This window comes from Sinocyclocheilus rhinocerous, unplaced genomic scaffold (genome assembly GCF_001515625.1).
Source record: "Sinocyclocheilus rhinocerous isolate Xijiao unplaced genomic scaffold, SAMN03320098_v1.1 scaffold1028, whole genome shotgun sequence".
Classification (NCBI taxonomy): domain Eukaryota; kingdom Metazoa; phylum Chordata; class Actinopteri; order Cypriniformes; family Cyprinidae; genus Sinocyclocheilus; species Sinocyclocheilus rhinocerous.
The window spans coordinates 33,531-45,294 of NW_015662166.1; the positions used below are offsets into that span (position 1 = coordinate 33,531).

General features: G+C 37.1%; 1 pseudogene; it reads left to right on the plus strand.

Annotated features, from left to right (window-relative positions):
* Window positions 1-11,764, plus strand: part of LOC107727732 (CMP-N-acetylneuraminate-beta-galactosamide-alpha-2,3-sialyltransferase 1-like) — a 49,206-nt pseudogene that overhangs the window by 5,018 nt on the left and 32,424 nt on the right.

An 11,764-nucleotide genomic window follows, 5' to 3' on the forward strand; every position in this document is an offset into this window, starting at 1 on the left:
CCCTTTTTAAGTACTTTTAAAAGCAAGTACTTCTGTACTTTTACTTAAGTAAAAATCTGTCTTTACAACTTTTACTTGTAATGAGTAATGTTTGACCAGCAGTATCTGTACTTTCACTCAAGTAATGGAGTTGAGTACTTTGTCCGCCTCTGCTCAGGACCAGGGTTGAGAAACACTGAACTAGACAATTGCGACGGCCGCGTACCATGTGAAAGGGCCTTAAGTCTGACTGGCTGCAAGTATACTTATTTAACTTTTTTTTTTTCCACTAGGGAAGGCTTGTTTGAGATGAGCAAAATCTGCGCAGAACCGATCACCGGTGATCACAGTGAGATGCATGCCGTAGTGATGTTCGGTTTTTGAACGAATCGCTCTTTTGAGCCAGTTCTCAGGAAGTAACCGGTTGAACTCGAAGTCGAAGTTTGCAGAGGATTAGCGAGGACTCAACAAGAACCGAATGAGCCATGGCGAAGTTTGCCGAGGATTACCGAAGATTCTGATGAGCGAGTTGACGACGATACTGTGCAAGCCTGAGGCGCGTACTGGAAATATGCTTATTATGACTGTTATTCATTTACATTTTATTAAAACCTGCAAAAACCTTTCTGTTGAGTGATGTAAATAAATTTTACAATAGTTTATTGTGCATGCATATTATATTTACAGTTGCTTAAGCGAAATCAAGAGTTAATAAGACTGGTTTATTCATTCTTTATACTGTAGACATGTAGAACATATCCGCGTTTGTGCATCAATGTCTGTAATGTGTGCTGTAGGTCTGAAACTTTTAGGAATCGTATACAAGTTGTAGGCTAGTCAATATTGGTCATTTAGTATCTGACATAAAGTATCCGCGAATGAAACTGTGACCACAAACACCATTAACTTAAAGGGTTAGTTCACCCAAAAATTAAAATTTGGCTGTGTTTTACTCACCCCCGAGGCATCCTAGCTGTATATGACTTTCTTCTTTCAGATGAATCCAGATGGAGTTATATTAAAAATGGTCTTTGATCTTTCAAGCTGTTTAATGCCACTCAGCGGGTGTTGCATTGCTTCAGTCCAAAAGAACTTAAATAAAAATCGCCCATCCATAAAAAGTGTCTCACACAGTTGCTCTCCACTGACTGCGCTGATAAAAGCATGATGGGAAACGACTGGCTGACGACCAGTGTTGGGCAGTAAGTAGTTACTAGTAACTTAGTTACTGTAATAATTTACTTTTTGTAGTAACTAGTAGTGTAACTATTTACTAATAAGATTTCAGTAAAAATATTACAGTTACCATCCATAAAACAGCTTAGTTACTTAGTTACTTTTGATGCCTCAACCCCGCTGATTTAAAATCCAACAATCAAATAATTCCTAGATTTATTTTCATAATTTTCACGACTCGCACATGCATGTGATGTCCCCAGTGCAGCAGGCAAGCTTGGAATATGGAAAAGCTTACATTCAGCAGATAGAAATATTGCATTATATTGATTTTGTCAGGAAAAAAAGATGATCTGAACACTGTTTTGTAAGTTGTGGCTTTACTCTGGCATTACAGCCCACCCACACTCCTCTGATCAGCATGTGGTACATTATATTATTATAATTAAAAATCTTTTTGGAAAATTAAACCGTTTCTTTCAAACTTATGTGATTTGATAAAATACATAATGAAATGTAATCGGGTAACAGAGAAATTACAATTAGCTTCAACATGACAATTAATGAGATTAATGCAATACTTCTACTTGATTGTCACTATCAATCACTATTGAGTGTTTGTAATAACTTCTGACTGCGATCCAGTGTGGATTTTGGTCAAATGATGAGGCAGAAATATGTTGTTAGTAACATTCTAGAAGAATTTTATGTGGAAGATACACAGTTACAACTTCTGTGGGGCGTGAAGAAAAAGTAATGTAACTAGTAGTGTAACTAATTACTGTTGCAAGAAAGTAATAAGTAAAGTAACAATATTACTTTTGAAAGGAGTAACTAGTAATGAGTAATACATTACATTCTTTGAGTAACTAGCCCAACACTGCTAACGACACAGCTTAATGCTCATTGGTTCAGACAACCATGGCGTTCTCTTCTAAAATGTTTTATTTATTTTTTTATCTGATTTCATGCGACTGTGTATTTAAACTATGCATGAGTATTTCCAAACACTATGACAGTACGATCTCTGTGTGAGATATGTGATTGTCGTATTTCTATAAAAATCTAAAATACATGCAAGTAAAAGTGGATGATAAATAGCCTATGCCTTTCGTGTGGAATGAAATAGCAAGCACTTTGAGTGTCTTGTTCATCATATTCATTTTCATATAAAGCAACAGAACTGAAATTATATCATGTTAATTAGCAACACAGCGCATGAGTGAGAATAACGCGATATCCGCCTTTGATATCTTGTAGGTATCTGTTCTAATTCGAGAGGTCAGAACTGTGTCTTGACTGCACTTATTTCACTCCTCCTCTTACTGCAGCCGCCTACTCTTGCCTTCATTTCGGGCGAGGCGAGGCACATCTCAAACAAGCCTATCGTGTAGTATGGCGTTCGGATGGGCTCTTTAATATGACGTTGTTACATGCACTCGTCTCAATGAACGTGACGTCTGCGTCTGTCGAACGTGACATCTGTACTGTTCGTCTGCCTCCAAAACCAGTCTGTAGAGCTCATCTATTTAAATGATTGACAACCACATTCAACAAGTGAATTCATGTCACGCATCTTGAATTCAGAAGTGACACCTGTATTTTGTACAAATGCAATAATGTTGATTTAAGGGTTCAGCTGACCTAGGGGAATACTGATGGTTATTGCTACGGTTTTATGCCTTGTTGGGCTTTAACATTGTACCTGCCCAGAACTTCATACCTTTTTTTTTCTGCAGGAGAGTAGAGGAGCAAAGATGTGGCTGTTGATGCATTATAGGGGTTCCTATATGACAGCTGTCATATGTGTGATTATATTCTGCACGCTCCTGGCGTTCAAAACCCCTGTGGACGAGGTCTCCGAAGGCATGTGTGCGTGTAAAGATTGCGTCAGGCAGCAGACCCACAGTTTTTGGTTCAATGAACTCTATGATCTCTCTATTCAACCACTGCTTACCCGGGAAAATTACATCCTCAGTGAAGATATCTACAAGTATTGGAAGGTATTGACCTGTAAAATGACACTGATTCTTTTCCAAAAACTAGTGAGACGCTATGTAGGCAGCATTCTAAGACATCACAGGTGTGCTCCTGATACCTTTTTGCTCACATTCTCACATTGGATGTATTCTCCATGGAGAAGGAAATCCCAGAATGCATTATGATGAGCTCAGTGAAAGAAAGCCATCCAAGATGGTTTCAATAGCTGATATATTGACTTTTTAATAGCTGATAATATTTACCCAACATATGTGTGTGCTATGCATTGTTATTTTTGAAAATCATATCATTAGTTTGCCAACATGTTTACAGATGATTCTATTGAATTCAATTTCTAAGTTGATTTTCCTGTGCAGTTCAGCTCAGTGGATTTTGGAACAGAATTTAAATGAAAGAATATCATTTGTTTTCTGTGAACCTCAAAATACCAAAACCTCTCCAATGGAGTCTCTTTTACATGACATTCCAGGGTCTTCAGAAAAATAAGAATGAAGACAACTACACAGCAGTGGTGGAGAAGTTGTTTTCTCTATTTCCAGATAAAATGCAATACTCCGATGCTAGTCCAAAACGCTGCAGGACTTGTGCTGTGGTCGGAAACTCAGGGAACCTTAAAGGATCCCGTTATGGACATCTCATAGATCTTCATGACTTTGTCATTAGGTAACGATAATGAATGAGATATACAAAAATGTATCAGATTTTTTTGTGAAAATCCTTGCTTCTTGATTTACAAGATATGATAGCATTTGATCAAGTGTCACTTAGAAGACTGGTTTAGTCATAGGATTACAGCTGTTGTCAAGATGTTGCAGTCTGCCATCATTCTTTGCCCTGCAAAGTGCTTTCCCCATTCAAGATTCTGAATATGGAGTGGCTCATCAGTGCCTTTACCACTAAGAAAATCACACGGTAGGAATGGATTATTGAACAACGTTTCTTAATCTTAAACTATTGATCTACTCTTAAAAATAAAGGTTCTTTATTGGCATTGATGGTTCCATTAAGAACATGTTATGGAACCTTTCCAAATGGTTCTTCATAAAAAAATATTTTAATATTCTTCACACTAACACAACTGTTTCAAGAGTTGTTCACAGAAAGTTTTTTGGGAACCCAAAAATCCCCTTTTGGAACCTTTATTTTTAATTTGTAGTTGAGTTCCACTTGTGTTGATGTTGATGATCCTAGAAGAACATTCCTGTCAACTAGTCATATTTAGGGTTTTGGTTGGGACTCAATTGACATTTAATAAATCCTATGTTTCCCAGTTCCCTTTTAGCAGCAATTAAAAATAGTGTGTGTAAACTATGCACCACTAGCAGCACTGAAGGATACTGATTTGTTAGAATGAACCAGCTGGACTGGACAAAGCAACATTGACTCAACCAATGAAGTGCATTTGGGGAGGGATTAACTGTTAACTGGGATAAATGAGGTCTACAATTCATCTCTAGCATTCCCATTCATCTCTATGGCATTGTCTTGGCTGCAAGAAACCCCGGAATGCTAACGGAAGGTTTTCTCCAGGTATTATAGACCTCCTTGATCTGAAAAATGCCAGGTTTTGGACTTTGTTTGAAAACTACTTTTATTACTATTACGTTTGCTATTGTTATGCTGCTATTGGTGTAGAAATTACACATTTAGGGTCAGGGTTGGGGATCAGGTTAAAACTATACTTATTTTGATATGTTGTTCCAGGACCACAAAAGATGACCAAATTATTCCCTTTGAGGGGATCATATTTTAATCATGTGGAGCCTTATTATTCTCGGTGTCTTTATTTTGCTCTTTTCTTGTCTTTAACAGCACTTACAAAAAAAGTAAGGCCGAGTATAATGGCCAACAGACATAAGGTGAGTGAAAATTTGACATTTTTCACCATGAGCACATAAAGGGTTCAGATTGCCAGTGTCATTCATGTGACACATCTATTGTACTGTCATTTTGTCATGTAGATAAAGGAGGCCATGCAAGGAAGTCTTGCACAACACACACCTGAGGCTTGTTAAAGAATTTTTGAAATTTGGGGAATTCTTATTCAGTGAATAAAAAGTTCACATTCGGTCTTTGTTTAAAATGGAGCGTGAAAATGAACTACGACCTGACAAACAAGTAGAGACTTATCATAATAAAAATCTTGATAAGTTTTCCACTGAACTGTGTATCTGAACATTCATCTGTCAGTCTGGTGGGAGTGATTTGTGTGTTCACTTGTGTTCACGTCTTGTCTGCAGTTCAAACACTTGCTTGTTTGTGCCACAAGTCTCAATAATCCCCTGCCTTTTATGACAGAAAATTTACATTCTAAATTTACATGTTTAAATTAACATTCTACAACATTAAGATTACATAGCCATTGCGCTCAAGTCTCACGGCCTTTGCGGCATCTCATGAACGGCCAGTCCCGGATTAAGAACACATAGGGCCCTAGGACATCAACCCCAAGGGGCCCCCTTCATAGTAGCCTATCTTGGTGCCTCAACGTTTTCTACAACAGGAATAATTCGGGGGGTTTTTTATCATATCTCCAACACACAGAGATACAATGTGTATGTACACTAAGTATTCATTAATATATTAATTATTATTAAGTTTGCCTACAAAACCACCACTGGCTCTGCACCCCTTTACCTAAATTCATTACTTCAGAGTTATGTGCCCTCTAGAAGCTTGCGTTCTGCAAGTGAACGACGCATTATTGTTCATCCCAAAGAGACACAAAATCACTTCCACTGACTTTTACATTAACTGTTCCCTCCTGGTGGAATGACCTGCCCAAGTGAATGTAAATGTAAGTATTCCAGGCTACAACACATTAAACAAATAAATACATTAATACCAGATATATGAAGTCAAAGCAAACAGGTTTCGAGAAGCAGCAACAACTTTTGAGCATATACAGCTCCCTTAAGGAGTTTAGTTTAAATAGTTTTATTATTAGAAGGTCTTCTTTCTGACCCTAGAAGAGAAGAATCATCAGGGCTGGACTGGTGCTAAAATTCAGCCCATGTGGCCCACACAGTCCCCCATGTTCTTCTGGGGTTAGGGCAACTAGAATAAATTATTTATTAATAAATAACGGACAAAAACAAATGATATTTTTGAATGAATTAAAATGCATTTAACAATATTAATATTCCATTATATTACACGCTCTTAAATATTGAATTCATATTTTTCTGCAATTAAAGTTTATTAGAACTATTACAATTGTCAATTTGTATATTGCATTCCTTATTTACTTGTTCTATATTTTATTTTTTATGTTTATTTTTTTATCTGTGTTTTTGTTCTGTCACTGTCATTCTGTTGCACTGTGGAAGCTTCTGTCATGAAAACAAATTCCTCGTCTGTGTAAGCACCTGGCAATAAAGCTCATTCTGATTTTGATTCTGATATTAAATTGTCCTTTGTAGTTGCCCTAATGAAAAGCTAATTCTTGAATCCAGAATTAACTATAGTATTAGTAAACCTTAATAAAATTGACTTATTGCCTTTATTTGAACCAATATTTAATAGGCTATAAGTATCCTATAACAATTTTCATGACATTAATAATAAATATCATTAACCATATTTCTACAGTGTCAGTAAATGCATGTTAAATAGCCTAGGTGTGGTGCTGTGGATTAAATTGCTTATTTACAGTTTTGTACAGTTTACCTCTACACTTTAGTTTACATGGTCAGTGCTATTCCGCTAGCTTCACCACAGAGACTTTACTGTTCACATATAAGTGTCGTGTGTGGAATTCAAATGGGAAAGCGCTGCTTATTATCACTTCAATAGAGCGGCGAAAGTGTCGACCTGCAGTTGATGTCAGCGCTGTGCGGGCTCGAGACACCGGTCCGGTGTGGTCAGGCTGTTCTCTTGCGCTGCGTGGTTTAATCAGGTAACTTAGTGCCATTTCATCACTTGGCTTTTAGAGTTTGCTTACCATGCGCTACAATAAAGCCGAGGCGATTAAAAGATACCCGCAACTCTAGTGTAAACGAGTACAAAGACATCTTTTTATCGCTCATATCTTTTGGACTGAAATAGCCCAGACACTAATTCTAATATGTGGGGGCGTGGTGGGATTTCAGCAATCGGCACACCGGGAAAAGCTCGGGTGCTCCCGATGACCAATCAATTCTAGGTCTAATTTTCCTTTCCTCCACAGCCAATCACGTCGGGCCCCCTCAATCCACGGGCCCTGGGGCTTCAGCCCCGCCTGGCCCTTATGTTAATCCGGCCCTGTGCACGACACCGCATTCTAAAAACGCGCAAGGTAAAATAAGTTCAGCTTCTACTGCCCATGTCTCTTGTTCAAAGCAAAACTGCATTCTTTGTAAACGGCCCTTCAGAATCAAAATTTTCTTAACTGCTGTTTTATTTTTATTTTCTATCTTAAAGAGTTCTAACAAAAAAAACAAATTCTGTCATCATTTACTCACTTTCAAGTTGTTTCAAACCTTTTTTTTATTTTATTTTTTTATCAAAAGGTTTCTTGTCCCCAATGACTTCCATAGCATTTTTTCCCCATACTATTGAAGTAAGTGGAGACCAGCTATTATTTGGTTACTCACGTTCTTACAGAAGAAAGTAAGTCATACAGGTTTGGAACAACTTGAGGGTGAGTAAATGATGATAGAATTTAAATTTTTGAGTGGACTATTCCTATTTACTAATGAAGTTAAGATTATGGTGTGTTCCCAAAATAATTTCTTAAGAATGTTTTTTTAAAAGATTGTTCTGAAGTTCCAAAACTTAGGAATTTGAAGTACTAAAAAAGAATGATCTTAAAAATCATCATAAATAATAAGTTTGGATAGCATGTATTAAATCTCCAAAGGCAAGATGTTTAAATTAATTTATATATGTTTCAAATATTAAAAATTAAAAATCACTGTAATTATATATTTAATTATAAAGAACTATAATTAAATAAAAAAAGTGTCTGAAATGACAGTGTTATGATCCAAAAACATCCTATAGTCATTGTACATATATTTTAATTATTTGTGTAATTCTCGTATGATTCTACATCCAGCTTTCATTAAGTATGTCCATGAGATTTGGTTGCTGAAATGTAGCAAATATCCATCCACTGGCTTCCTTGCTATTATATTTGCCCTGCACGTCTGTGATCAGGTAAATCCTGTTCCCCTCCATTCTCGTTTTTGTTTACATATTATTGTATAGACATGTTATGCCTTCTCTTTTGTCCAGGTTTCTACGTTTGGGTAGAAATGTGCAACGCTTTTGGAAATCCCACGAGGTCTGCGTCATTATGAAATCACTTACCTCACTCTTATACATTCTACAAGTGCTGCTGCTAGATACTGTAACTATTGAATGTTTGTTCATTTGTATTTTTAATTTGTAGTTGAGTTCCACTTGTGTTGATGTTGATGATCCTAGAACAACATTCCTGTCAACTAGTCATATTTAGGGTTTTGGTTGGGACTCAATTGACATTTAAAGGGGTCATATGATGCGATTTCAAGTTTTCCTTTCTCTTTGGAGTGTTACAAGCTCTTGGTGCATAAAGAAGATCTGTTTAATTTGGGGAATTCTTATTCAGTGAATAAAAAGTTCACATTCAGTCTTTGTTTAAAATGGAGCGTGAAAATGAACTACGACCTGACAAACAGGTAAAGACTTATCATAATAAAAATCTTGATAAGTTTTCCACTGAACTGTGTATCTGAACATTCATCTGTCAGTCTGGTGGGAGTGATTTGTGTGTTCACGTCTTGTCTGCAGTTCAAAAACTTGCTTGTTTGTGCCACAAGTCTCAATAATCCCCTGCCTTTTATGACAGAAAATTAACATTCTAAATTTACATGTTTAAATTAACATTCTACAACATTAAGATTGCATAGCCATTGCGCTCAAGTCTCACGGCCTTTGCGGCATCTCATGCACGGCCAGTCCCGGATTAAAAACACATATGGCGCTTTTCCACTGCTTGATACGGCTCGGATAGGTACGGATCAGTACGGCACGGCACGGTTCAGCTCGGTTTGCGTTTCCACTGCAGTTCAGTACCGCTTTAGAGTGGGCGGGATTATTCACATGTCGTTATAGGGCCCTAGGACATCAACCCCAAGGGGCCCCCTTCATAGTAGCCTATCTTGGTGCCTCAAAGTTTTCTACAACAGGAATAATTCGGGGGTTTTTTATCATATCTCCAACACACAGAGATACAATGTGTATGTACACTAAGTATTCATTAATATATTAACTATTATTAAGTTTGCCTACAAAACCACCACTGGCTCTGCACCCCTTTACCTAAATTCATTACTTCCTGTTCTTACTTGTGAATCAGTGAGTTTTCGACTCGAGAACAGCTGCAATCGGTTCATTCTAATTCGTCAATGAATCGTTTGGTGCGATTTGCGAACCGATTTAAAAGGTTCATTGAAAAGAATCAGTTCGTTCTTGAATCAGACACCGCTTCTGCGTCTCGGAGCACGTGATATATTATAAGGAGTAATGATATGTTTTATGAAATGTAGTGAAGTAAAAAGTACGATCTTATGCTTTGGAATGTAGTAAAGTAAAAGTAAAAGTTACTCAAAATAAAACGACTCCAGTAAAGTACAGATACTTGATAAATGTACTTACATACAGTAACGAAGTAAAGCTACTCCGTTACTGTCCACCACTGTAACGGACACACTGATGATGGTTTCTTTGGAGGTAACCATTGCACTTCTTCCCTCCTTTTATAGCAATCAGTCTGCTCTTACAAACTAATTCGTATGATAGTGATTTTACCTGACTAGTACTCATTCACACTTTCACATGTGCTGCTGATATGATTAGTCAATTAATGTTAGCTGGTCATTTTGTGTCAGGATCAAAAAACAGTGAAATTTGTTTTTTTTTGTGAAAAGTTCATTTTTTGGCCAATGAAGATTTTAGCAATTATTTAAAATGGATCTGATCACTCTACACAATCTAGAAACAACGTGAATGAACACCAAAACAGCTTAAGCAGCAAACTTTGCAAAACACAAAATTTGTCACTGCCAAAACTTTTGGCCACAACTGTAGAAGGAACAAACAAATTCCTTGAGAACTATAAATTACCACCCATGTCCATTGCCGTCATCATAACCTTCACATTCTTTCTAATTTGAGTGATCCATCCGTATCAAGCTAGCTAAATATGTTTAACGTTAATTCTTGCTAAATATGCAGTTATATTACAGGCCTTTGGCATGAATTGTACTCGTGATGGAGTGGCAGTGGAGCACAATACGTCATACTGAAAAATCTTTAAGCAACAACTTGATCTTCCTTTGCTTATTTTCAGAGTTTAATTCAGATGCTTAGCTCAGATGCTTAACTTAATAACCTATACAGAGAAAATATATGAGTCACTACACACAGTAATGCGGTCATTTAAGGATCTTTAACTCATTTAAACTACAACCAATGCTACTAGAATACTCACAAATCACAAAGTACAGTACATAGCGGTACAACAGCAACACTAAATCAAATGCATTTACTGCACATGGCCAGTTAGCATATTAGATGCTAAACCCGCTAGCATTAACAAACAACTTGCAAGACATTCACAATTGGTCTTTTAAACAGTCTGTAGTCACTAAAGAAATGAGTCTTTATCCTACCAGTAGCATCTCAAAGTTGATGAACACATTGTGGCTTTTCCCAGCTGTCTTTGAACAAACTCAGCATGTGGTTTACTCCAAACTCAATGGCTACATCCGTGCATGCTTTAACAATCTTTCTCCTTTGGTTTTATAACCAGTATCAACACCAACTTGGGTAGGAGAAGCACATTCACTTCGCCAACAGAGATCCCTCTGCACACTGATAATCAAACAAGCACACCTGGTTCTATTTAACATGTGAAGTTTCAATGGCCAATCAGCTTCCTTGTTTCTTCCAGGTTGCATGTGCCCTCAACCAATAGTATCCATTCATTTTGATCTGAAATCAAAACTCATTTCATCTGATAGATTTATTTTCTTCATTTAACAATGATGAATATAATTTTTTTTTCTTACAATTTCAAGTTTAGCTTAACAAACAATAATGTACAGTATGTGGAAAATAATGTGTTTTTTGAACCTTAAACCGCATAAACACATTGCATTACACCAAATACACAAAATAATGTTCTTTTTAGCAACGTCATATGACCCCTTTAAGCCTCTCTGGTCTGATGAAGTTTTTGGGCTGTGGAGAAGTTTTGACATGAAATTTGTGCTTTGTTCACTTTCTTATAAACCTATTAATGGCTAATGCCTGATTATACTGCACAAACTTCACTACAATAATATGTGAGCAGTAATAATAATAATTCATTACATTTATATAGCACTTCTAGGCACTCAAAGTGCTTTATATAGTCAGGAGGTATCTCCTCATCCACCACCAATGTGCAGCATCCACCTGGATGATGCAACGCAGCCACAGTGCGCCAGAATGCCCACCACACACCAGTTTATTGGTGGAGAGGAGACAGAGTGATGAAGCCAAGCTCGGCAGTGAGGATGCCGAGGTCACACCTCTACTCTTTTCAAAAGACATCCTGGGATTTTTAATGACCACAGAGAGTCAGGACCTCGGTTTAACG